The sequence below is a fragment of the Thunnus albacares genome, chromosome 14 (assembly GCF_914725855.1).
Source record: "Thunnus albacares chromosome 14, fThuAlb1.1, whole genome shotgun sequence".
In the NCBI taxonomy this organism is placed as follows: Eukaryota; Metazoa; Chordata; class Actinopteri; order Scombriformes; family Scombridae; genus Thunnus; species Thunnus albacares.
In genome coordinates, this window is record NC_058119.1 from 18,284,194 (window position 1) to 18,309,489 (window position 25,296).

At 38.8% G+C, this 25,296-nt stretch overlaps 1 long non-coding RNA gene across 1 annotated transcript; it reads right to left on the bottom strand.

The window, feature by feature from the left end:
- Nucleotides 1-2,572: 2,572 nt before the first annotated feature.
- Nucleotides 2,573-11,269, bottom strand: LOC122997267. Its single transcript, XR_006407193.1, has 3 exons — nucleotides 11,154-11,269; nucleotides 9,725-9,861; nucleotides 2,573-3,206 (listed from the first exon to the last, which is right to left on the bottom strand). It is a non-coding gene; the product is annotated as an uncharacterized LOC122997267 (long non-coding RNA).
- Nucleotides 11,270-25,296: the final 14,027 nt, after the last annotated feature.

Below are 25,296 nucleotides of genomic sequence, written 5' to 3' on the forward strand. Positions count from 1 at the left end.
CTTAGTTGAGTGTTTTCAGGCTTGAGTGACCTTTTCTTATTTTGGTGGGGGCCCAAAGTGGTTAGACTAAAGAATTTCCTTGGGGTGAAATTCCCCAAGGTGGTGTAGTTGACACTATTAAAAACACCTCCCCGCTCTTGCCACATAATGAAAAGCCAGCTTCAAGATTTTAGTTCAAATTCTAAACTAACGATTACATTACTTGTCTATGGTGAACTGCCCTATTTTGTGCAGATTCCCTGTGATCCTATGAGAGAAAACATTGCATTTATCAGGTTTGATAAAACAAGTTTTTCTCCACCCTAATAATTTTTTTTTGGGGGGGGGGGGGTCACACCTATCCAACAGTACCAATATTGTAATTTTATCACTTGACAAAATTATATACCTGTATTTGTGTTATATGGTTGGTTTATCATCTGTGATTTGGCTTGAACATATTATTATAAACAGACTGCAGCTTTTAAATGTTTTCTGTGTTTCAGGCACCACAGTCAGGCTTAATAGGCCATTCCAACCCACACAGGTGTTTTCAGTTATTCTGGCTGATTAGACCTCTGCCCAGGGTGAACATGGGCAGCGATTTGCTGGATCAGACCTTTTTCACAGCAGACATTTTGACTAAAAGCACAGGTGTTACTAATACCATTTAAAAATGGCTCTGTTCTTTTCAAGTGTCCCATTAAGCCGTGACAGTGTGACAGTGAGCTGCCATGCACAATACCAGGACCCTGAAAATGAAGCGGCTAAATGGAATTCAGCCGTCATTAATTATATTATTTATATCTGTGCTTTCTCTACTGCGACATGTCAAAATGCCTTTGTTGAAAGAAAGGTTACAAAACTCAACATACCAATTAGAGCGATCCCACTTTAACAGGTGCAACAAGAGTGAGGAAGATGTCAATTAAGCACGGTGTACTCACACCCACACAGCCCAGAGAAGAGGTCTAATCAAGTACAAGTGAAAACACCTGTGAGAGGGCACCATGGGGGTATAGGGCCTGTAAGTAAAATGAGATTATGATTTTTTTTTTTTTTTACTCCAAGTATGAGATAGGCTAAAATTGCAGCTGCAATCAGTTACCTGATAAAGCTGTGACAAAAAAACAAGTTTGATCTCTGAGGGTGATTTAATATAGGTGAAAACAAAAATGTGTAACGGTCGCTAATCTTGGCTTCCCACATGAGCTATATTCATCTGTGCTCTTCATTTCAAGTTAAAGAATGAAGCCAAAGCAGAAGTCACCTTTTTGTGTTTGTGTGTGTGTCAGGGTTCGTACACCTTTTCCAAAGTCAAATTCAAGCACTTTTCAAACATCTTAAAGGTGCATTGTCAAGCTTTTCCAGCACCTTGCAACTGTGGTAAATTACACATTGATCAGCCTTCCAACACTCAGCATGAATAACACACTGGACAATCAATGAATGCTCTTGAAAATCAAAACAATACCAGTAATTTGAGTTGACATGTGAGTGCCCTTTATCCCCTTGAGTTGAAAAAACTGCATTAAACAACACAAAATAGTGTAAAAAATATATTTGGCCTATCCAAGGTTAGGCCAAATAGGATAGGGACAATTAGGGAGTGTCTTTCAGTCCTTGAGTTTGTCAGTTAGCTATTTCTCTACAGTCTCCAGACTTCTTTACTTTTCTTTCACAGCTCTTTGAAGGCCATTGGACTTTGAGGTGAAGCTCAGTTTTCAGAACAGCGGTGAGTTTTTGGGTCCTTACCTCTTTGATCTTGAGGAGCACCCTTGGATCCAGAACAGACAGGCTTCTCACAAGAAGATATTGAGTCAAGCTTTTCAAAAAGCATGGAAACCATCTTCAGCATCTTCAACTTGCAGTTCTGCCTGAATTTCAGCCTCAGCCTCTCAGCACTTGAGTTCTTCTTCATGTGGGCCTCCAGGGCTCTCTCTGTGACAAATCCCATTCCCAGTTTGGTGACATCCATGTTGTTGACTAAGTCAGCATAGTCAACTTGGAGAAGCTCTACTGTGGTAGTTGCATTTTTCATGATACTGGGCTTGATAAACTTCTTCATTAGACTGCTCAGCATATTGGTGAGATCCCCACTCATAAACAGCAGCATGGGTTTGTTGGTCTGGTATGACCTCAAAAATGGTGTGATTTCCCTAGCCACCATTAGAAAGAAGTTGAGCTTTGCTAGGAAGAGGTCATCTTGAACAATCATCCGAGCAGCCTGGAAAGACTTAGTAGATGATTATGTTACAGTTTTCATTTTAGCAGCAGTGATGTACATTTTCAGAGAAGGCAAAATCTGTAGGGCACACTCAGCTACCTCCACATTTATCAGCCATCTATGACTACAGAAGTCAAGAGGGAAGGAAGAGTAACCAGTGACTACTGGATCGTCCTCCCTAGGGGCTGGAACATCCTTGAATAACCTTTTAAGGCTTGACAGAGCATTTCCCAGTTCCCAGTCTGTGGTTGCACACCCTGCTCTGAAGGAATTGTGTAGAATATGCAAACTACAACTTCCAACATTTAGCATTTTCTTGTTTGTTCATTCTTCTATGTTTTGCTGGTTCAGGAAGAGGAGCTTCCAATTCACATTTGGGCCAATCATAAACAGCTGAATCAAGTTTTGGAAGTCAATATCCGAACACACTGTCTCAACCTTCTCATACATTTGTTTTGCAGTATTATAACCGATGAAAAAAGATGTCCGATACCTTGAGTTTACTTCATTGCCATTCTAAAATCTGATGTGCATGTCAAGCTGGCATTTCTTTATTTCCCGATTGAGACTTTCATCAAACTCAAGTTCATATCCAGACTCTTTCTTGGCTTTGGTCTTCATTAGGGAAGAGAAATGAGGAGCTATCCCAAATGTGGAAATAAACTGTGAACTATGTTCTCACATCATTTGTAGGAATAGTGGCTGGTTACAACATTTGTTGCCCAGCATATTTCTGCTTTAAGTGTTGGATTAGAGCTAACAAATTGTTTTATGGTGCTTATGGTGTTGTTGGTTGACTGGTGTGGATTGGCTGAAACTGGGGATGTAGAGGGCCAATTCCTGTCGCTACTTGACTGGCTGCTTCCACTGTACTGGCTTTCACTACACTGCTGGTAGTTGACCTGGATGTAGCTATGCTGCTTCATGCATTGCTCATCTGCTGGGAAAAAATCCCCCAATGCAGGACCTGGATTTAGGATCAGATCTTGATGCTACTTTCCTAAATAACAAACAAACAAAAAAAGAAAAAAAAAGGTGGATAAAGTTATCAAAAACAGTGTTTATCAGTTTACCCCCACTGATTGCACTTAATTTCTTAAGACTGATTTTAATAATGGCCTACTGCATATTTTTTATTGATATTGATAATTTATCTAAATGAATCATTATGAGTCAATAATATTAAGATGAATTTGTATTTCATTTTCATTTATATTTTGAAATTATATTTAATAATATTGCCTATGAATTTCTGAGCCTAATGATGGTCTACACCAGAATGTGAGTAGTAGACTAACCTGAAACACTAAAAAAATCTAGTAGGCTACACCTTAAAATGTTATACATTCTGCTGGCTATGACCCACACACTGGTGAAACCAAAACATCCACTGCATGGTCAGTGAGTGATAGCATTGACATTTCATATGGTCCATAGTAAGAGATGATGACAGGACAACAAGGGGGGAAATGAAGCTGAGTCTGTAGTTTACATTTCCAAACTGTCTGTAAAGCGTAAGCCAACTCAGTTATATCATTAGCCTGCAAAAACACCAGATAAACAAACTTATAACCAACTTTAAAGTAATGTTAGCCTAATCAAAAATCCCCTACTACAGCTGACCTTTTACAGGGCTTAAAAAAGCACAGACTCTCCCATGGTGGAAAGTTGCAAGTCGTTTATGCAGACTTTACAGAGGGTTGCTTGAGGATTTGGTCCTTGTTTCAACCATGATTTGTATTCATTTTCAAGCCAATGCTCATTGAGACGGCAACCTCCTGGCATGTTATCATCTGTTAGCGTCAGTTCCACCAGAAGGCATACATCAAAGAAGACTGACAGATCACACATGCGCAGAGTGGCAAGCGAGGCTCAAGCGGAGTTTCCTTCATTTTGTGCAAAAGGCAAAAGCAATTAGGCTCTCTCGCCGACTTATTTTATTTCTTTATCTAAAAAGCAAACTACAATACAGTATACAGTCAGATAGCGATTTATAATGGAAGTAATGCAATTACAATTTCAAGCAGTTTCAAGAACTTTATTCAAAATCCAAACACTTTTCAAACCTTGAAAAAACCACATTAAAATTCAAGTGTTTTCAAAGATTTCCAGCACCCATATGATCATTTGTTTTGTATGTTGTGTGTTGTTTGTTGAATTACAATAAACATTTGATCATAAAAAAAGTTATATGGCTAATCATGTTAACCCAACTACCCAACACAGTGCATACTTTAGATCAGAACAGTTTAAAAAGGGAATTTAAAAAAGAATGGAGAAAAGTATAATAGGCTTGGATTTCATTAGTCGCTTCAACAATGCACTGAACAATTTTACAAACACAATTAACCCTGTGCTATCCACACAGTTCACTTCGTTAGAGAATAATTGAAAATCAGACCAAGAGAGCTTTTTTGAAACACTGTTTAATTTAAGCTCTAAAGTTGTAGATTAGAAGCCAACATCATCAGGGAAAGGCAAATTAAGTCACACAAAAATCCTTATTGAGCTATTTATTAGAGTTTTATTGTTGTATGAGTATAGCATGATGTGTCTGGTACTGCGTGAGTGCTCTTTCACAAAACAATGGGGTGTCATTTAGTATTCATAAGCATTGTTTCATTGGTGAATAAATGACTTTTTTTCACTGTTTGCATGTATAGCCTTACTCTTGTTTTTCTCCAATGTATGCTTGTGCAGGAGAAAGTCTTCAGATAGCAGTTGCTATCAATTAATATTCAAGAAGTCCTGTTTTGCACACACATCCATCATTGTCCACATGCAGGCATTTTGCTGAAGTTCCTATAGATTCATTGTCCTTGCAAGTGCCCTTGGGTACAGACAAAAACAATATGGCAATCATCAATTCTGCATTAGCATTTTGATGCCAAGAAACACATTTGAGTGGCTGCATTCATCCTATTATATCACCATCTGGTGTCATACATAGAGAAAGTATAACACCACAGAAAAAGTATAACATCAAAGGAAAACAATCCATTTCAATCCAAATGAACAGATTCACAGGAGCAACTCACTGGCCAGCAAACTACCCAGAATTGATAAAGCAAAGTGAAAAGAGCTGCTGTTATCAAAGAATAATCATAATTTTGTTAAACATCCAAGACTCACACAAAGGAGCTTGCATGCCTCCAATACCTCATCTTATTGCTCATCTGAAAGAAACTTTAGAGAGATGATGACGTGACACTGTAATAGAGTTCACCTTACATAAAAGATTAATTTATCCCTGTCTTAATGTATATGATAATGGAATAGCAAATGGGATGCCCTAAAAGAAATGGTTGTGCCACTCTACAATATCAAAGTCTAAGATGCATGATTAATGTCTATCGGGAAAAAAGCACTCACAGAAATGTGCAGTAGACTAGTTTTAGAGTTTAATACACTCAGCTTGGTGGTACAACCTTCCCTGTGTTTGTGTGGAGGGCATATTATGAGGGAGATCACCAACCTTTTTGTGTTTCAATGGATTCAATTTTTCATATGACAACCTGACAAACATTTGGTGCTATCTTGAAAGGTCAAAACCAATTTCGCACAACACATCAGTTGTATCAGAATAAAATGGTGGGATTACATATAATAAGTGAATGTATTGATTGATTCTTTTGCTTCTGAGTAATGGAAACTAAGGAAAACATTCATCATACTTTACTGTATTGCAGCGCACATGTGCTACAGCAGTGGTTCACAAACTTTTTCACATCAAGGACCCCTAAACTGACTCAAATTAGACCACAGACCCCCATTTTATTAGATTTTGTCCCAGGGTCCCCCATCTGTTAACGTTTTTGACTTTAAGATGTTTTATTAGAGAAGGTCTATGAAACCCATGACCAAAATAGTCATATATTCTGTCATTGTGTTACTTATGGATGGAATTATAGTGAAAATAAATTATTCTCCTTTTTGCTGGGGACACCCTGGAACCCCCTCAAGGACCGCTGGGGGTCACCAGACCCCACATTGAGAACCACTGTGCCACAGGATCAAACACGTTATTATAATATGGAATATCTCTCACATCATTAAGTAGCACAGTATGAGTTAAGCACCTTTCATCATCTCGTTATATAACATGCAATCACGATATAACATAAAACTGTCTCACCTTTAAGAATGTGGCTAAGTAATTAGCTTTTCACATAAATAGCTAATTAAGTAGCATTCATGATTTTCATTTCAGAGAAATTTGTCTTTGTTCAGTCTTCTAAGAATAATTGTTACTCAGGGCCTTTGTGTCTGTGAGAAATACTATTAGTGATAATCCATGTCAAATGTATATGCAGTTCCTCCTGAATTTAGTTTAGATAGTATAGTGTATGAAAATAATAGGAAAAAAGAGAATATACAGTATATCTTTGAATACTATATAAATGTACCATTAACACACTGCAGTTGGGAATAAGTCTTGGTTGGTGTTCGTTTCTCTGTAACTTTGCAGTTAGTGATGCGTTTTAGCCCAGCAGCTAAAATACCAACCCACTGCTAGTACATCAGCACAGGCATCCAATAGCTTTCTCCACAATTGGCTCAAATGGACTCGAAATGGAGTCATTTGGCTCTCTTTGGCTGTCCATGCACATGCCTGTCTCCAGGAGATGGCTTGAGGGGAATTTTAAGTCTGTCTGTCCTTCCATTGCACATATAACAATAAAAAGTAGGCTAAATCTTGCCTCAACTTAAAAGAAAAACGCATTAGAAAACAGGAGCTGTAATGAAGACTGGCAGATAGGGTAATCCATTCTGGTTGTCCAAACAAAAAAAGGTCAATAGCTTAAGTGTTCGGAGCTCTTAACAGGAGAAAAAAAACTGACCTGCCACAAGCTGTCTGGGGCACCCACAGCCTAACTTAATTTCCTGGCTGCTGATCAGGACAGGATTGGATCAACTTAACTTGATATAGGTCAAGGGAATAGCAAACATCTGGAGCCAGTGGTGGGTCGTGACATGATAAAACCCCATCTATAGGTGCCAGCCTCTATAGTTTAACTGTTTATAGATCTTCTCATCCCATCTAATTATTGTTTTGGATCACATGCAGTGATCTGCGACATTCCCGCCCCTTCTTCGCCATCAGTGATTCTGCAGTAAGCCTCACATACAGAGGGTGACTGCAGCGGCACTTTCCACACAAATAGTCAGAGAGAGGTCATTTAGGGCAGGGATGATGTCACGCTCACACCCTTTTAGCCCTTTATTCTGTCTCCTAGCAGAAACAGCAGCACACTGTAAAAGAGATATTTAATTTTAGTGATTATTGGATCTCCCTATCATCTGCAGTTCTTTTATTTTTCTTTTCAAAGTTCATCACGGGTAAGGGTGTGATGAAATTTCTGATTTATTAAAACTTATTAAAAGCAAATTGTGCTTCTCTACAGTGCTGTTTTTGTTGCCAATGCAAGGACAAAGGCCAACAAAGAACAATTTATATCACCATCGCACTGGTGTAAGATTAAAGGTTTATGTTCTTGCACTATAAATTGAATATGGAGGATGTTTAAAATTGTATACTTTTATGTTAAACAAGTCTTATTTTTAACCAAACGTTGCATGTGCATGTATTAATAATAACATTCCAACTCTGCAAATTGGTCGAAATGTTTTTAGCATAACTACCACTGAGGGATTTTTACACAAAAAAAAAGCCCTGTAAGCAATATTTCTCCCCTCTATTGGATAGTGTTGTGCCTAATAGGATTATGCAAGAAAAGGCTGTGTGTGATGGAGAGGAGGGGAAACTTCCGTGATTTACAAGCCTGACAGGAACAATTAGGAGGGCACGCTCAGTGGGCTATTACTCAACACAGACAAAATGAAAAGGCTGCGTTTCATTTACATCAATGCAGCCATGAGGGGAGCAAGTGGAAGTGTAACTGAAAAGAGATACTCTTTGTTTCCAACTAGAGAGCCAATTGACAGCTGAAATAGCCCCTGCATTTATATTTGGTATGTTGTAGTCAAGATTTTTTTGGCACAGATATGAGCACCATTTTTTACAAAGTGGGCTATCTAACTAATCTACTGGGAAGTTCGAGTGTTTGAGTTGTTTCAGTATACTTGAGTCTGGACTTCTAAATGTATCAAGTATTTCAAGTTTTCCAGGACTGGGTTTTGGGCACCTCTCAGGCTACTATAATGCAGGACACTCTAACCAAATGTGTGTGTATCAAGTAGTAGTAAATACATTTTTTGCTCCATTATCCTCCTAAAATATTAGACTGTATGCTAAATAAAGCTGACAATTTGTTAAATCAATTTGTTTTTTTTAATTACTTACTATGACAGTTGTGTTGATGCTAAATGTGTATGATTTTTACAGTAAATAAAGAAAAATACAGACTCATATTTGTATCTTCAGTTTGTATTTCTGTCTTTTATCGCTGGCAGCTAGTCTGGTGACATATAAAACAACGCATGCAGGAGAAAGCAAGGGTTTTTATTAGTGTTGAACTTTCAAGCACGAGTATATGGCTACTTCCTGGAGGCAGATATAATGAAAGTAGCAGCGTGCACAGCTCCAAATCTTGAACACTGCATCAAGTGCACGTTTATGGTAAGAATCAAAATAAAAAGAACATCGGCACTCACAGATCAATAGTCCTCTTTTTTATTGTAGGCAAAAACAAACACATTTTGGCTAGAAGCCATCATCAGCGTACACATATGCATTTGTTTTTGCCTACAACAAATAAGAAGACTATTGATCTGTGAGTGCTGGTGTTCTGTTTGATTTTACTTCCTGGAGGCAGTATGTACCAGAACAGACCTGATACGTATGGAATCCACTTTGGATTTGTTCGTTCATTTTATGCCAGCACTATTCTGGACACTTACAGAATGCAACCTATGTCTAATTCAGACATCGAACATGCTGCAAATATAGAGGGCCACTGCTCATTATCAGCTGAATGTGTGTATTTGTTGTGCGGTACAATGCATTACAACTGGTGGGATGATATATGACATGACACCACCGTACAGGGCTGTCGTTTCCTGTTACACACTACAGTCTGTAATTAATATAAGGTAAAGGCTTTTTTCTGTGAATCTAGCCCAATGGGATGAACAGACTATAGACTTAAAAGTAAAAGCCTAAAAATGAGATGAGCGGATGGGCATCCGTGCTGCAGCTACAGAATGATTATTACTTTTAGATAATCCTGTAATGGCATCCATTATCATTCTTCCCATGCAACACATTCTGGCAGTATTTACTTGAACATGACTGAGTGCAGGTAGATAGAAGTCTACAAACAGGAAAGCACAGCGAGAGGCAATTAGAGCAGCTGCAGTATTTCTTGGCTGGCCTAATGGGTCACGTGTGAATGCAGCAACGAGGGACTTCCAGCAGCTCCAGTCCCCACATCTGCTGAATAAATGAAGAGATCTCTCCAAAAAGCACAATGTTCGTTGACAGCCGATCAGAGTAGTGGGGAAGGATGCGTGTGTGTGTCTGCTTATTGAATGGTTTATGTTTAATCACACACCCACCTGCTCCTGCAGGATTTTGGACTGTTACCGCCAGCTTCTCCAAAAGCGCCATCCCATTTCCCATGGCTCCCGCTGAGATTCTTATCACCGCCACCCTCAACAAAGTTTTCTGTTGAAAATTTGTCTCCCGCATCCCACTGTGAAGATAAAACACACATAACCTTTATTGTTTTTTTATAGTCTAAAGAATTTATAATTCAGTTTGATGTTTAAAAAGCTACCTTTTTTAGAAGATGTGAGCTGAAAATAAGCCTTAGCAGTGGTAAAAGGAAAAAAAAAACATTGAAATAAATACATTTTAACTCTATGGTTAAGGTTTGTTTTGGTTAAGGGACAGATCATGGTCTGGTTTGGGTTAAAATGACTACGTCCTTAAGGTTATGGGACCTTAATCATGGTTACAATAATAGCTTATAATGAAACAATTGTGGTCATGATTGTAAAAAACAATGTTGCCTTGTGGTTGAAAATGGAAAATTATCTCCAATGTTAAAGTCCAATGTTTTGTTGACCCATTCATCCACTCTGACGTCCTATAACATCACCTGATTTCCTCCATCACTAGAGGGCTTCTGTTGAACATAAATGTATGACTGATCTTGTTGTTTTTCATCGTCCACATATCTATATTACAAAACAGATATTTTGTCAATTACCTCCAAAATGGCCCATATAAATGTTGCTTTTAAATCTGCAACCACTATACTCAAGGTTTAGGCAACTAAAACTAATACCTGTGTTTACAACCAACATTGACTGTTGGTTGGAAAACAGTCTTCCACCCTGAAATCTTCCCTCATTACTCAAACAACTGCAACAGGTCACTGATGAAAAAACTATAAATATACTATAGGTCGTTTTAGGTTTGAACAAAGAACCCTCAAAGCTGACCATGATGACGGTCTAAATTTGACAGTTGCAGAGCTAGTTTTTATTGTTTGAAGATTAGTTTTTTTTAGGGGTGACAATTTCAAATGATATTGATGCCCAAATGAAGTTTCCTGCATGTAACTGACCACAGGATTAGTCCAAACTAAACTCAAACACAATGTTATTTGGTAGAGCATCTGTGGAAATTATCCAAATAGAGGCCAATGTGTTTACATGCATGGTAAAGACCAATAATGACAGCCTGTCATGTTTTCATTTATGATATTTGCATTAATCCAGCCATTGGTATTAAGCTTCATCTTTGATGATAAATGATGTGAATCAAAATTAGTCTATGCTCCTCTCACCTTATCTTTATGAGAAGTCATCCAAACCCTGGATGTAATACTAGTGTTAAACAATCTACTAACTGAGTATCACTTACAGTTATCTACATTGCAAAGAAGCATGGTTAAAGGGGGTTATTAACAGGAAACACTGACAATTGCTATACTGCACCTGACACAGATACAAGCCACTAGCTGAGCCGAGGCGTTACCTTTTTGGCAGCTCAACATCATCTCTCTTTCCTCAAACAACGTTTCACTCACTACTCTTCATTAGCATGTTATCCAATTCCCTTGGTTAAGCAAGTGCATACTATTAATAATTTAAAGTTCTTTTGTTTTTTTGTTTGCTTGGAATTGTGTATTTAAAATATCTGTGTGCGATCATTGTCATTGTTTCTAAGCAACCAGGGTTCCCTTCAAACAAAGCAGTATTTTCTAAAAGAGAGCGGAACCAATTGGCTGGAAACTAACTGGATGCATAATGATCATCTTCACAGATTAGAAACTTTTTTTTTTTTTTTTTGACAACGACCACAGTCTTTTACAAAAAAATGCCCTGAAGCGTCAGGTATACATTGGTTAAAAAATATCTTGCTAATTTTGTTTTTCAGCGGAGAAACATACATTTTTTATTCATGGGTTTGGGAATGAACAACAAATCAGTGTCATCGGCTTGTTTTTGGGAAGGTTGTCCGCTAAACTATATATTTATGTCTTCCACATGTTACAAACTCTCACCTTGAGTCTAAAGAGTGACACTTAAATTGGATTGACATCAGAGACGCTATAATTTTACAACCCACAATTTGCCTGCTGTTTGAACACAGAACTCTCTGTAGACAAGCCATTGTTGCTGCTAGCTCTCAACAACTCACACTGTCTCTCTGCAACACTCAGGTAACATTGGTATGCAGGCTAAGGCTCACATCTCCCAGGTTTACATCTGTTACACCAAAGCTTACCCGAAGCACTTTTTAGCATGACTCTGATCTAAGATGTTAGTGCTTTTCCAAATTGATTTCTCACCATTCAGAGAAACCTTATACCTCTGAACAGTGTTTACTGTATTCCTCCTCTTATTTGATCTATATTCTGTGATGCACGAATGTCTAATGTCATGTGTATATAATGTTTAATTGTATATACAGTACACCCACCTCTGTATGTAGGGGCAGAAGAAAGAGGCAATGGCAGAGAAAAAAAACACTGCTTTTATGCTTACATAATTGGAAACCTCCTGCTCCTCATGCCAGAATAACCAATTTGCCTGTGACCTGTGTCACACAGCTATAATTACCTCCATCCAATTAAAGATAGATCTTTAGCTCAGCCTACAGCCTGTACCTTGAATGTCCACTGCCAGCAATATTCCCTTTTGATTTTAGATCTCTTTTTACCAGAATTGTGCCTTCCATCAAAATCCTTGGTCTTTGCCCCCCAAAAATAACATTGGTGAGGATTCTGCTGAGTCACAGCAGCTGGAAGAAAAGTGTGAATGTGCAAGAGAGGTGAAGCTTAAGAATGACTGATTTTCTATCGTGTGTTTGTTATTCCCAGATGTGTATTTACAGCAAGCTGTCTTTCCACTGTGCATCTGGCAGACAAGACAAACATACCACATGCAATAAGACATGCTAAGCTACTGTACACTATAAATATTTTTCAATGGGCATTCTGCACAGAAAAAAACATTCAATAAGCTGTGTATGTCCAGTCTGTAGAAAGATCAGCAGTGGGTGTTCAAGAGCACAGTGGAGACCCAGTGATGAGTAAGCACTTCCACTATTGCTCCTGACAGATCTGACAGCTTCTTTTCCAGTATAACCAAGCTGCAGCTTCATCTCAAGGGTGTATGAATTGAGACAGATTATTTGGGGAGTGATTCAGAACTGTCATTATTAAGTCCTCAATGCAATCTGCTGCGATTCAATGAGGCCGCTATGAACAGTGGTTCTGCCAGACAGAGTCTTAAAACTATTCCAGCAAATGTAGCATCCAAGCAGCATTTCCGAGCATAACCAACATTCCACTACATGTGGTACATGTGGACAGTGTGTTATGACTGAGTACATGGAGAGAGAAGAATGCAGAGAGGAAGAAATGGTGAAGTCAGTTAGAAAGGTGGTGGGGGGAGTGATTTCAACCCTAGAGTGGCTGATATATTCATGCATCGTCGTGATTAGAATTTCTATTCGGCTTCTGCAGTCCTAACAGCAAAGTCTTCTGTTCGAGGTGATGTGTGTTTGCAGATCTGTGTATGCATGTGAATCACCGACTGTATATAATATAATAGTATATACAGTCTGTGATGTGAATGTAGATGTGTTTATGTTGTGGTTGTGCGATGTGTGTGTGCCTAATGCTCACCATGTCTTAATAGCTGGCTGGCTACAGGTCATCACACATCATATTAAGTGTCCAGTTGAAACAGACTGCCATATGGTGAGCTGAATATTATTATTATTGCTGTAGAGACATCACTTTTTTTTTTTTTTTACTTTATCCACACAGATTAGAATATACATTGAGTGTTTTAAATCATTTGTGCCATATTATTTATGAGCACCAGCTGCCTGAAAGAGTGCGGTACCACCCCACACACACTTCACTGACTTCAGCTGTTTTCCATTTCACAAGACAATGAAAAAACTAAGAAAACTTCCCTAATAGTGCAATTTCTGCACAAAATAATTGGTGCTCAATGCTTGTGAGTAGCAGACGAGCTGGTGCTGTAGTTGATACAGTATGGTTCAGTAGCCTTAAGGTTCATGATTAATAACCAGTGGTGGAAGAAGTATTCCACCACTTAAGTAAAAGTGCCTACACAGCAAAATAAAAATACTTAATTACAAGTTAAAGTCCTGCATGAAAAATCCTACTTAAAAATACAAAAGTGTTAACAGCAAAATGTACTTAAAGTAAAAGCACTTGTTCTATAATATAATATAATAATATAGCTGGTACTTTATTATATATGACATCATTATGTTGTTACTGAAGCATCAGTGTGTAAGCGGAATTTCACTGTTGTAGCTGCTGGAGGTGGAGCTAGTTTGAACTACTTTATATTCAGTTAGCTAGTTTAGTCCAGTGGTTCCCAACCTAAGGATCAGGCCCCTCCAAAGGGCCACCAGATAAATCTGAGGGGTTGTGAGATGATTCTTGGGAGAAGGAGAAAAAACAAAGTTCTGATACACAAATCTGTGTTCAGTTTTTGAACTTTTAACAGCAATTTTGTTTTGTCTCGTGACATATAGCATAAGTTTGAAACCATGAAATGTTTAGAGTAGAAATCATTTTTTGCTGCTAACAACTCATAGACATCTGAAATGTAACAAGGCTTCTCACTAGACTTTGCTTTTATGGAAGAGTTCACAAGCCAATTTAAAAAGTAACTATGACTAAAGCTGTCAAATAAATGTTGTGTAGTAAAAAGTACAATATTTCCCTCTGACATGTATTGGGGTAGAAGTATTAAGTAGCATAAAATGTTAATACTCAAAGTACAGGTACCTTAAAATTGTACAGTGCTTGAGTAAATTTGTACTTAGTTACCTTCTACTACTGTAAATAAAATCAAACATAAAAACTCATCAAGAGAAGAAGAGAAGTACTTAAATGCTATTTCACAAAAAAATAAACAATTGAAGAGCATTTGGCCACAGATTAAGATTATAGTTGAAACAAGTGACAATATTTAAAGAATATGAAACATTTTATTTAGAAAAAAGATTATGGGATTCTCATTATTTTACAGGTATAACATTCAGCCCCACTAGACATCAGCAAACAATTATTTTCTATGTAAAGAAATAGTGGAGTAATGGCAACCTGAGCAGAGAATGAAGTCACACTCTCTCTGTCTGTTTGATCAGCATTGTCTAGTTTGACAATTTGATCTGAGTTTAGTGAGCTATCAGTTCAGGGGCTGCTTTCTTGTTTTTTGTTTTTTTTTTACAATGTTATTGAGTAAATGACACACACATTTTGGTTAGAGATGTTGTTGCTCTAGTGCAACATCTAGGTGGGCTGAATGTCATATATTGCACCTTTAGAGGTATAATATGTAAGATTTGGCCAAAATTTTAGTTTAAAACATTCCAAAATGAATTAAAATTATCAACACAATGTGAAGAAATAACTGTTTTGACGTTATGTCAAAGACCTATTGTGTTGCAGAGATATCTACTGAAGTTAGCATGCTAACCAGCTAGCTTCAGCCCATACTGTCTCGTAATACCACTTTGTGCAACAGGTGAAATAGTGAGTCAATGTGGCGTCCAGTCTGCCCTCAGTCCAATATGAGAGGAAGATGAAGTAGCGCTGCCTTAGTAATGGCTGAACCAGGCTGAATGCTGCTGAAATTTTCACTGTAGGACTGTTAATATGTCACTTTATTAAGTTTTAATATTTTTTCAGGTGAGAAAGTAACCATGTAGACTCCAAGCATGTGGTCAGATCAAATGTCAAAGCTGGCCATTTGGCATCGTAGCACATTGTAGTAAGCTGGATCAATACTGACATATCATTTCAATAAGTTAAGTGTCTACTGGATTACTATGTTGCAAAGTGGCCTGCAATTAATGAAAAATGATGCTGTTTGGCAGAAAAACAGCTGTTTGACCATTAATGGGTTCCGACATTTTATGATTTACACCTACCCTAGGGGGCATATGTGTAACTATTTAGTTGCCACTTAGAGTTGTGTTATAACTTATCTCCATAGTAAAACTGCTTTCTGCTCTGTGAAGTTCTTTTCTAACTCACCATTGGCTCTAATGTCTCCGCAAATATCTTGACAACACCATAGCACAGATTCATTGTAAACAGTAGGCTTTAAGCTATATTCAGTGAGTGATAATGGTGGTGGGGTGGCATGTGTGTGGGTGATATGCTGCCCCCTATTTGTTTGGATCAGGTGGTCGATTCTTACACATTCAACCTTTAAAATGAAAGCTGCATAAAATCTGAGGTTTCAGAGGTACATAAATTTACAGGTTACAATAAGTTAAGTCATTACCTATACGTATGCAGCAGATTACAGCGCTCAGAGGAGAGACTGGAGAATGCCTACATGTCTGTGTGGCCTTGAGGGATGTACTGAATCAAATTTAAATATTCACTTCATACTGATGTGGCCTACAAGGTTAAAGACACCGAGAGTTATGTGGACATCATGAAATCTTGCATTCTTCGGTAATCAGGTAATGTAAATCATATGGCTCAAAGACGCTGTGTCAAGGGTTAATCCCCTGATATTCCAACAGCATACAACATAGTCTGTATGTCTGGTTCACTACATGGCCAGTGGGATTAGTTACCACTGAGATAGCAGATGAGCTCAAATGGAAAAGCTGATGAGTAACAGTGATTTCATTTGGATGAGCAGAGATGACATCTTCACGCATGAGGAAACTTCAAAGCCATATTTGGTGAGTCACAAATGATGGCCCGCTGAGAGTGGAGTTCTTATATTAGCCAAGATATATCAAAGTCCTAACTACACATGTGTGATTAACATTTTTTTCATCGACCCTATTAAATATTGTTCGAAGCTCATCTCTTTTACAGATCTTCTTTAACTAATTCCATATAATATGTTCTGTTCTTCTACGCTATTCCGAGAGGCTTTTTTTTCCTATTTTTTTTTGATAAGATAAAACCGCTGCAAAACTAATGCATATCTGAAAATATCTGATTAGTCGCAACAATATGAGCTGCCATGGAAACAAACATCTTACAGTTTGAAGTAGTGCGTGTGAAAAGAAACGGGAAAGAGCACATCCAGCATCACTGGGGCTCAGAGATCATTTCTCACTTTGAAGTGTGCTGTCGACCAGAGCCTGCAGTTGGTGTTGACACAGACTGGGAGCAAACAAAATCTGGGCCATTATGTATTTAATGATGGAGGAGGAGGTACAGTCCCCCCCTCCACCCCCCCCCCCCCTCACCCCCCCGCACCCCCAACCACTGAGACCATAACTGTTACTCTAGAGGCTATGTGGGCAGCAGGTTGTCAGTACTGCTGCAGAGACTTAAAATAATTTGTCAATATCTAAACCTTTATTTGCATAATGTGCAAAATATTGAAGTGGATGCTATGCAGTGTGATTGAGAGCCATCACCAGAAAGGATGGAGACTCTGTGATTGGACTGCAACAACTAAGCATTTCTTTATTTAGGCCAATATAGTGATTGTTTTTTAATTGTTTGCCTCTCTCAGAGATTATTTTTGGGCATGTATTCTGGAAACTCAAAAAACAACTCAAACAAAGGCAATAAACTGTTAGATCCCTCTTCAAATCAAAATGTTGGTACACTGTGTTTACAAGACAAGTAACAATTAAAAAAGGAAATCTAAGACTGGATCAAATAGAAGTAAATATTTAATCTGTGTTAATGACTATTTTTATGTTGCCTATAAATCAAATGACAATCCCTGTAATGTGTTGGCTGCTAATGCCAAGTCCACTGTTACTAGAATATATTCTCATCAGTATTTTCCCCAAAAACTCCCCAAACTGTCTAGAAAGTAAATCTTGTAATCTAATATTCAAATCAGCTTTCACTGCTGTGCAAACATCAACACCTTCTCAGAGGGTAACTGTTACAATAAAGCTTAGCCCTTTGTTCAAACTGAAAAATAACATTGTAAAACATTGAAGAGATCTGTTCCTCATTCCCTGTCATTCGTTTGTTGATCCAACGAGAGCACGCTGCTCTGAGTCCCTAACGCCAGATTAGCTGTGTTTGAATGTGGTCTCAGGAGGGCTGGGCACACAGTGCATATGCAAATAGATTTACAGACAACCAATTATACGACAAACTCCTCAAACAAAAGGAGCCACAAAAGAGAGACCTGTCATCTCTGGATGGAGTCAGAGACGCATCGAGAACAAGTTTCGATTATTATGTATTGGATTATATTGTGAATTGGATTACATTATAACTGAGTTGTGTCACTGGTATTGGTGAGAGCAATACAGAAACCATCACTATATCATGACTGACTGATTTGTCATATACACTGTGATGAATAGTTACCCAGTAATCATCTGCAGACAGCAGGGAAATTATGGGTTATGTAACAATTCTATATTACACTGATTGTTTGTTTTCATGTCTAAGTGCCTGTGTTGTATAATGGAATGAGTAAAATAGCATTAGCGTTGGCTTTACTGTGGGAGTTTTAACAGATAGTTAAGCCAAATTTCCAGAGCCATTAATAGCGATTAATAGTGCTGTTTTTTTAATGCTATTTGTTGGAATAAAACTGGAGTGGGAGTTTGGCGAAAAGACCTCTAAAATAGGACAAAATTCAAATGCATCAAACCTGTTATCACCTTAACAAGGACTATATCATTTAACATTATGGCACTTTGGAGAATGACCACCATCTGTGTTCAACAAGGCGTGCGGTTCTTGTGTGTCTATGTGTGGGTGTTTGTATGTTTTGGGAGCAGGAGGTGGAGGATGTGTATGTGCATGACTGCATGTGCCATAAATTCTCAAATAACATGATTACTCTGGACTATGCGAATTCAGTGCTCAGTAGAGATTTATCATCTGGAAACAAGATTAAGAGTCCATAGCCATGCTAGGAGCTCTATGAAGGTGTCCATAGGGACAGTGGTGCTTTGAAGAATATGCTAAACATCAACATGCTAATATGCTAATAATGATAGTGTTAACATGCAGATGTTTAGCAGGTAATCTTTACCATGGTAACCATCTTAGTTTATAATGTTAGAATGCTAACATTTGCTAATTAGCATTAAACACATAGTGCAGCTGAAGATGATGGAAATGTCCTTAGTTTTGCTGCTATTTGCTCATAAATACCATAAAAAGTACTGGACAAATAAAAAATTGGCCTGATTGACTTCAGGATTTTTAAAGCTGGACTCTGTTTTTCCATCTTTTTGTGTCTAAGTGACTAAGGGCGCTTCAGCTTGCAGCTGTGAAACAGGCCACAATGTCATCCTTTGGGGCATCCTTGGGGCTGAAATCTCACAAGAATTGAGTTGTTGCAGTAAGACAGCTAAATAATCAGCTAAATATTCAGCCATGACTTTGAAAATCTTTGAAAACCTTTGAAACAACACTAAGCTATGCTTTCTGTACTCCAATACAACAAACTCTCGCAAGATTTCAGAGCAAGACTTCTCCTTGAGCGAAACTTGATTAGACAAAATAATGAACAGACTGGATCAAGTGACAGTTAAAGAAAAAAGTTTTATTTCTCAGTAGAGATGCTTTCCCTAATGTTATCACACACAATAACAATCTGAGCCCATCAGTGGCAAAAACAAGCACTTTTAGTTGCTTTTTAGGACTTTCAGGATGCACATTGACAGGGCACGGCTGCTAGCTGAAGTGCTCTCTCTCAATACTGGACCAATTTCAAAAATTTATGTCACTCAGACACAAAATGATGGGAAAATAGGGTCCAGGTTGAAAAATCCCAATGTTTCCCTTTAAGGGGTCACCAAAGTTGTAACAATTCATCCTGAAGAGGACATGCATGTCTGCACCAAATTTCATGGCAATCCATTCAATAATTATTGAGATATTTCACTCAAAACCAAAGTCAACCATATGGAGCTGGAAGAAAAGTCAAGGGATCACTGATGTCCATAGGATACATCGTCTGAGAACTGTAAATGTCTGAACCAAATTTTGTGCCAATCCATCCCATAGATGTGGAGATTTTTCATTGGATAACCTAAAACTTTGTCCTGCTGGACACGCTAGATGAAAAGTCAGAAGATCACCAACATCAGTAGGCTTTCACCTGTGGGCACCATGAATGTCTGTTCAAATTTCATGGCAGTCCATCCAATAGTTGTTGGAATATTTCAGTCTTGACCAAAGTGGTCAACATTGCCATATCTACAGCCACGCTGCTAGCATGGCTAACAAAAATTGCAACATCATCTAATGTCATGTCATTAAATGTGGCCATTGTGCTCCACGTCTCCGAAGCATAAGTGCATGTCCAATGCTAATTTGTCCCAGAAGCTCCATCGTTCACCAAAAACTTTCATTAGTAGGTGCAGACAGGATGTGTGAATCAACCTCTCATAGAGCGAAAGTCCTTGTTTATTCATGTTTGTGGCTATATCCAGTGATCTTACTTGTTCCAATCCCCATGTGTTTGCTGCATACAGTAGGAAAATACTCATGAATAATTTAGATAAAAGATAAAAATGTATGTTTACTGCTTCAGCTGTTTCATATGCTAATTCAAACATTTCGTTTTCACCTAGGGATGTACTGTGGATCTGAGAGAAGCATTTGACAGAGCGTACTTCCCTCACCTTTGAGACTGAGAAGACCACAGAAGAACTGAGAAATCATCTGGAAGAAATAGAATAGCATTTGTGCCTGAACCTCAGCATTCTCCTTCAATCTTTTATGCAACACCTGCTGTTTTCCCGTTCACACAGTTCACACTTTCCCAAGCCTTCATTCAAACACACATTTCCCTGTTTCAAAGGAGTATGACCACTTTAAAGTCTCTGCATGTACAGTGGCCCAGAGGCTCGAGCCGTCCTCAGGAATCCAACATAATAAATGGTTAAGCTGACAGTCATCAGTGAGCAGTGAGGATTTTTTTTTGCATAAATCTGAACACTCCCCTCACAGCTTTTGGCAGGTCAATAAACAGAGTAGTAGAGAAGGGATTGAGGAAAGTGGTGGGGGGAGGGGGGTTCCCTACTTGTCAACTCTGTGTTGTTCCACTCATTAAGCACAGTGAGATTAAGCTGGTGTTGAGACAGAGGGGAGTTGTGGTTTGTGGTGGGTTGGATCAGCATGCATGCAGCGGGCACATTCAGAAGCTCGTCATAGGCTTATGAACAGGCAGGGCTAGGAGGAAAACAGCCAATTAAATCAATACGACACCAGTCAGCAGATCACTGTGCCGGCTACTGCTCCCCCTTGGCCTTTTGGAAAAAAAACTCATTTGAAAAAGCTTTTGTCTTCTTCAGCTTCAGGTTGCTTACATAAGCAAATAATGATAAAACTTTGGTCCTGTGGTGGAGTGTTTCAAGATGTCATCTTATGACATTCTAATGTCAACCTATAACTTCAAAGTAACCAAAGTTAAATAAAGTTAAATAGACAGACTTTGAAACACCTTTCAAGGTTTCAGAAACTCCATAACCTTCTTCCTGCAGTAAATGACTAAACTAGAACTGACTCTTGAATCAACTACTGTGAAAGGCACACAAGCAAGATTTTAGCCTACAACAACCTTCAATCTCTAGGGCAATTTTATGAAGCTGAATGCCAAACAATGAAACTCAGTATGATTCCCCAGGAAAATTAAAAGTATTAGTTCACAGAATACACAGCTCTCTTGGAGTTACTTCTTTACCTTTCCAACTTGAGATTTGGTGAGTGCACACATAGACACAGTACATTTTTATTTAATTAGAGTTTAGGATTATTTATTGAGTCAGCCAACCCTTGTTTAAAAAACTCTAGATATCTTTGATTTGCTAAATATTTTACTTCCTTCACTAGCCAAAAGGGTTATGGATCTTTTATCCAATATATCTTTTCACTGAATTATATCAAAACTTTTATTAACACTATTCTCCATAATTTTGTGAAAACACATTTTTGAAAACCTTTTAGAGGTATAATAGAATAAAGTCTGTAAATATTTCACTGCAAATAAACGATAAGCTTAAACGATTTGGCTGACTATTTTCTATATTTTTCTTTCTGTCAACAAATCTCATGTGCAGAGCCAAACAAACAATGAATTGATCCTCTTGACTTTGTACTACATTGCACACACAAGAGGTTGTGATACATATCCCTATAAGATGGTAAAGTTCTGTAAACGAAACCACGTTCCCACGCATGCACAGTGTCATCTGCCATACAAGAATCTACTCTCTGGAGACTGAAAACATGATCGCTGTCATTAGTGTCTGGAGCCATTTCTAAACAAACTACCATGACTCTAGTCTTCGGGGTGAAGAAACGTGTCATCCAGTGCGACTGTGTGACTCATTGAGAGAGGTCTGTGGCACAGAGGAATATGATATATCAGACTTTGCATACAATACTTGTAAGTAGGATTAATTCATTGTTGGTTTGGCTCTGCACATGAGATTTGCTGACAATAAGAAAAGTATAAAATATCGTCAGCAATATCATCTTGTTCTCAAAATATAGTAAAAAAAAACAAAAAAGAATCCTCTTTGGTACTTGTTGCAGGTCTTCCTTTTTGTTTGTCAGGTTTTCATGTTGCTCTAAATTATTTTTTATGGCTTTGATGTTATTCCGCACTCCCTTTATGAAATGCAATATCAATTGAAGGCATATTGGATTGTATTACGTTCAACATTCATATTCCAGGTGTTCATATTTTTTGTACATTCCCTGTAATAACAGGACTTCGTCCATCATTAAGCCATGAACCTCTAAGAAATTTAGAGAAATGTAAGAAATTTAGAACGCCTGCAAAATCAATATTCCCCTTTTACAAGTGAAGTACATCTCTCTCTCTCTCTCTGTCTCTCACTGTCTCTATTACTGTCTCTCGTCATTTCATTTTCTCTCTCATCTGAGATTCTCATTAACACCGCTGCCCTGTTGGCTCTTCGCCTCTTCCGTTCCCCCCTTTGTGCAGCTACAAAGCCACTTCTTTTCTCCTTTGCTCGATTCAGCCCTCTTCACCGCTTCTCATAAACAATGTGTCAGGAGTATGAAAGTAACAGGGGGGCAAGGAGACATCCAATTAAAAGCACAATACATTATTATTTCACAGCTCCCCCTCTCTGCCGTCTCCTGAAGCCCTTCAGATTATATAACAGCTCAGTGTCAACGGAGCCAGCCTGTGGAGGACAAGTTAAGGGGGTCTTCGCCGATGATGCAGCTCAGCGACTCTGGACTTTCCCCAGCAGCTTGCGTACTACCCTTCCACTCATCCTCCTCCTCCCCTTCCTCCTCCTCCTCCTCCCCCTCCTCCTCCTCCTTCTTCCTCCCTTTGCCACATCCACTCACCCATCCACCCACCAGCCCACCCTCTCCCTGCCTTTCTTACACACACATACACACATACACTCAATCACGAATGCACAGGGATTGCAGCAACAGCAGCAGCACCGCGAGATGGAGATCTCCGCTGCGTGTGTGAGTGCCTGTTCCCGGTGAGTGCAGGGACAAGAGCAAATGAGTGTCAGTGATGCTTGAATGAGGTGTATTAGGGAGAAAAGGGGGAGAGAGCGGAGTAAAAGGCAGGAGGGGGATATCAGTGAGGACCTGATGAGGTTTTGAGGCAATGTCTGTCTGCTTTTTCCCCTCTCCCATCCTGATAACCTGAATCTTTGCCGGATGTGCCACAACTACTCCAGCTGTCACTGCACCGGCTGCCTCTCACTCGGTCCTCCCGCAGCCTGTAAGAGCTGCTCCCGTGGCTGGACGGTACCCTGGCACCCAGTGAATACATGGATGAACACTGGTTCCACATGGGATCTGTGCTTTCTTGTCCTTTGCACCTCTGATCTGTTTCTCAAGGTAAGAGTTATACTTCCTTTTTGAAGTTGCACATATATTCACAGGTATTACAAAAAGAGTGGAGGATTCGGCTGGTGTGCCTCTTAAAATGCCATTTGAATCAAAGTGGATATCAGAAGAAAGCATGAATTATCATAAAATACTGTTAAAGTCTTTGGTAGTGTTGCATGTGTATGATCCCTGCATGTATCAGATATGGATAAATTAGGGAGGGGGCATTTCTGCACCCAAGTAGGTTTAGTCACTAATCAGTGGAACACGTCAAAGGTTTTTCTTTACAAGTGAAAATGTAATTTGTCTCTGATTAATGTACTTATTATAATGCGTGTCTTTGCAGCCTTTGACAGACGTGCAGTATTTACCTGATGAGGCAGGAGCTAATTATCAAGATTGCTGTACTTGTGTATTGCCTGGGCTTTACACTGAAGAATATTGATGACAGAATCTGATTATATTGTATATTGCACTTTAATAGACTGTCGGAATGATGATCATTTATTGGAAAAGACCTTTTGTATTAAGTGGCGCAGACCGTATGACAAATTTATATGCAGAGAGTGATGTGATCCTCAAGGCTGAATTTGATGAGAGGTGGTTTCAGACTTATCATGACTAATGACATGTGTGATCTGGGAAGCTCAAGGGTACTGCATCACATACAGAGCTGCACTTATATTTGCTCTCAGTCATTGCCTCTCCCCCTCTCTCTCTCTCTCTGTCTCTGTCCCTCTGTTTCCTACGCGTCATTCCTTGACTACCTAAATTTACAAGAAACACGGAGAGTGTTCAGCCTTAAGGTGCCAAACACACTATGGCTTGTCTATCTCAACATCTTTGTTCACTTCTTACATAAATTATGTTCTACATCACACCCCAGTTAATCATCAGTTCAACCTGAGTACACATGTATGCCCACAGCCTAGCCCCTTATTAATCAATGAATTCATCAGGGTGATGCACTATAGATGTAAGCTGGCCATCTAAAGCCTTAGAGGCAGAGACCGTCTTTGTTCTCATTTTATACATATATATATAAAAAAGAGACCCACACTAGCAAGAGAGCATGTCATCTCAAAAATGTCCTTCTGTATATCGGCCTCTCCAAACTAACTTTTCCTAAGGATCCATTTCACAGCCAGTGCTCTCATCCAGGAGATGGGAGCTTTTTAAACCTCCCACTATAACAGAAAGTGCTGCTCAGTGATAAATCTTTTAAACCAATGTCATAAAGTAAACTTTCACAGGTGTAGCCTGCAGCCCAGATAGATACAGATAGCCCGGACGACAGCTGGAATAAGATGGTGTGTGTGTTTGTGTGCCCGCGACCGCTGAGCTCTCATCACTGGCTGGGATTGTTTTTAAAAAAAATGGACAAAACACAATATAAAAATCTTGGACTAAAGGGGCTTACATTGTTGCTGGAATAAGAGCTCGATGTTGTGATTGTGTATTGAGGAAAGGATTACTGCAACACAGTAGTGTGTAGGGGCAGAACCTATACTGTACACATTCACAGGATAGGAATGCACACTACTCCACACACACACACACAAAACCTTATAGATTGGACACATATACAGCGCAGTGATATCTCGTCCTTTACATTGTGCTTATGCAGGCATAGTTGGTGCAATGTCACACTCTGTAATTTATGCAAATAATAAGAAAATATTCCTCATGCAAAATGGGTACATTGCATGGTAACAATGCATACGGGGAGTGATGAGCAAAGCATCAACCTGTGTTATAATAAAGAGTGTAGCATTTCCCTTGCAATACAATCTTGTGTAGCATATATTACTAAAATGATGCTAC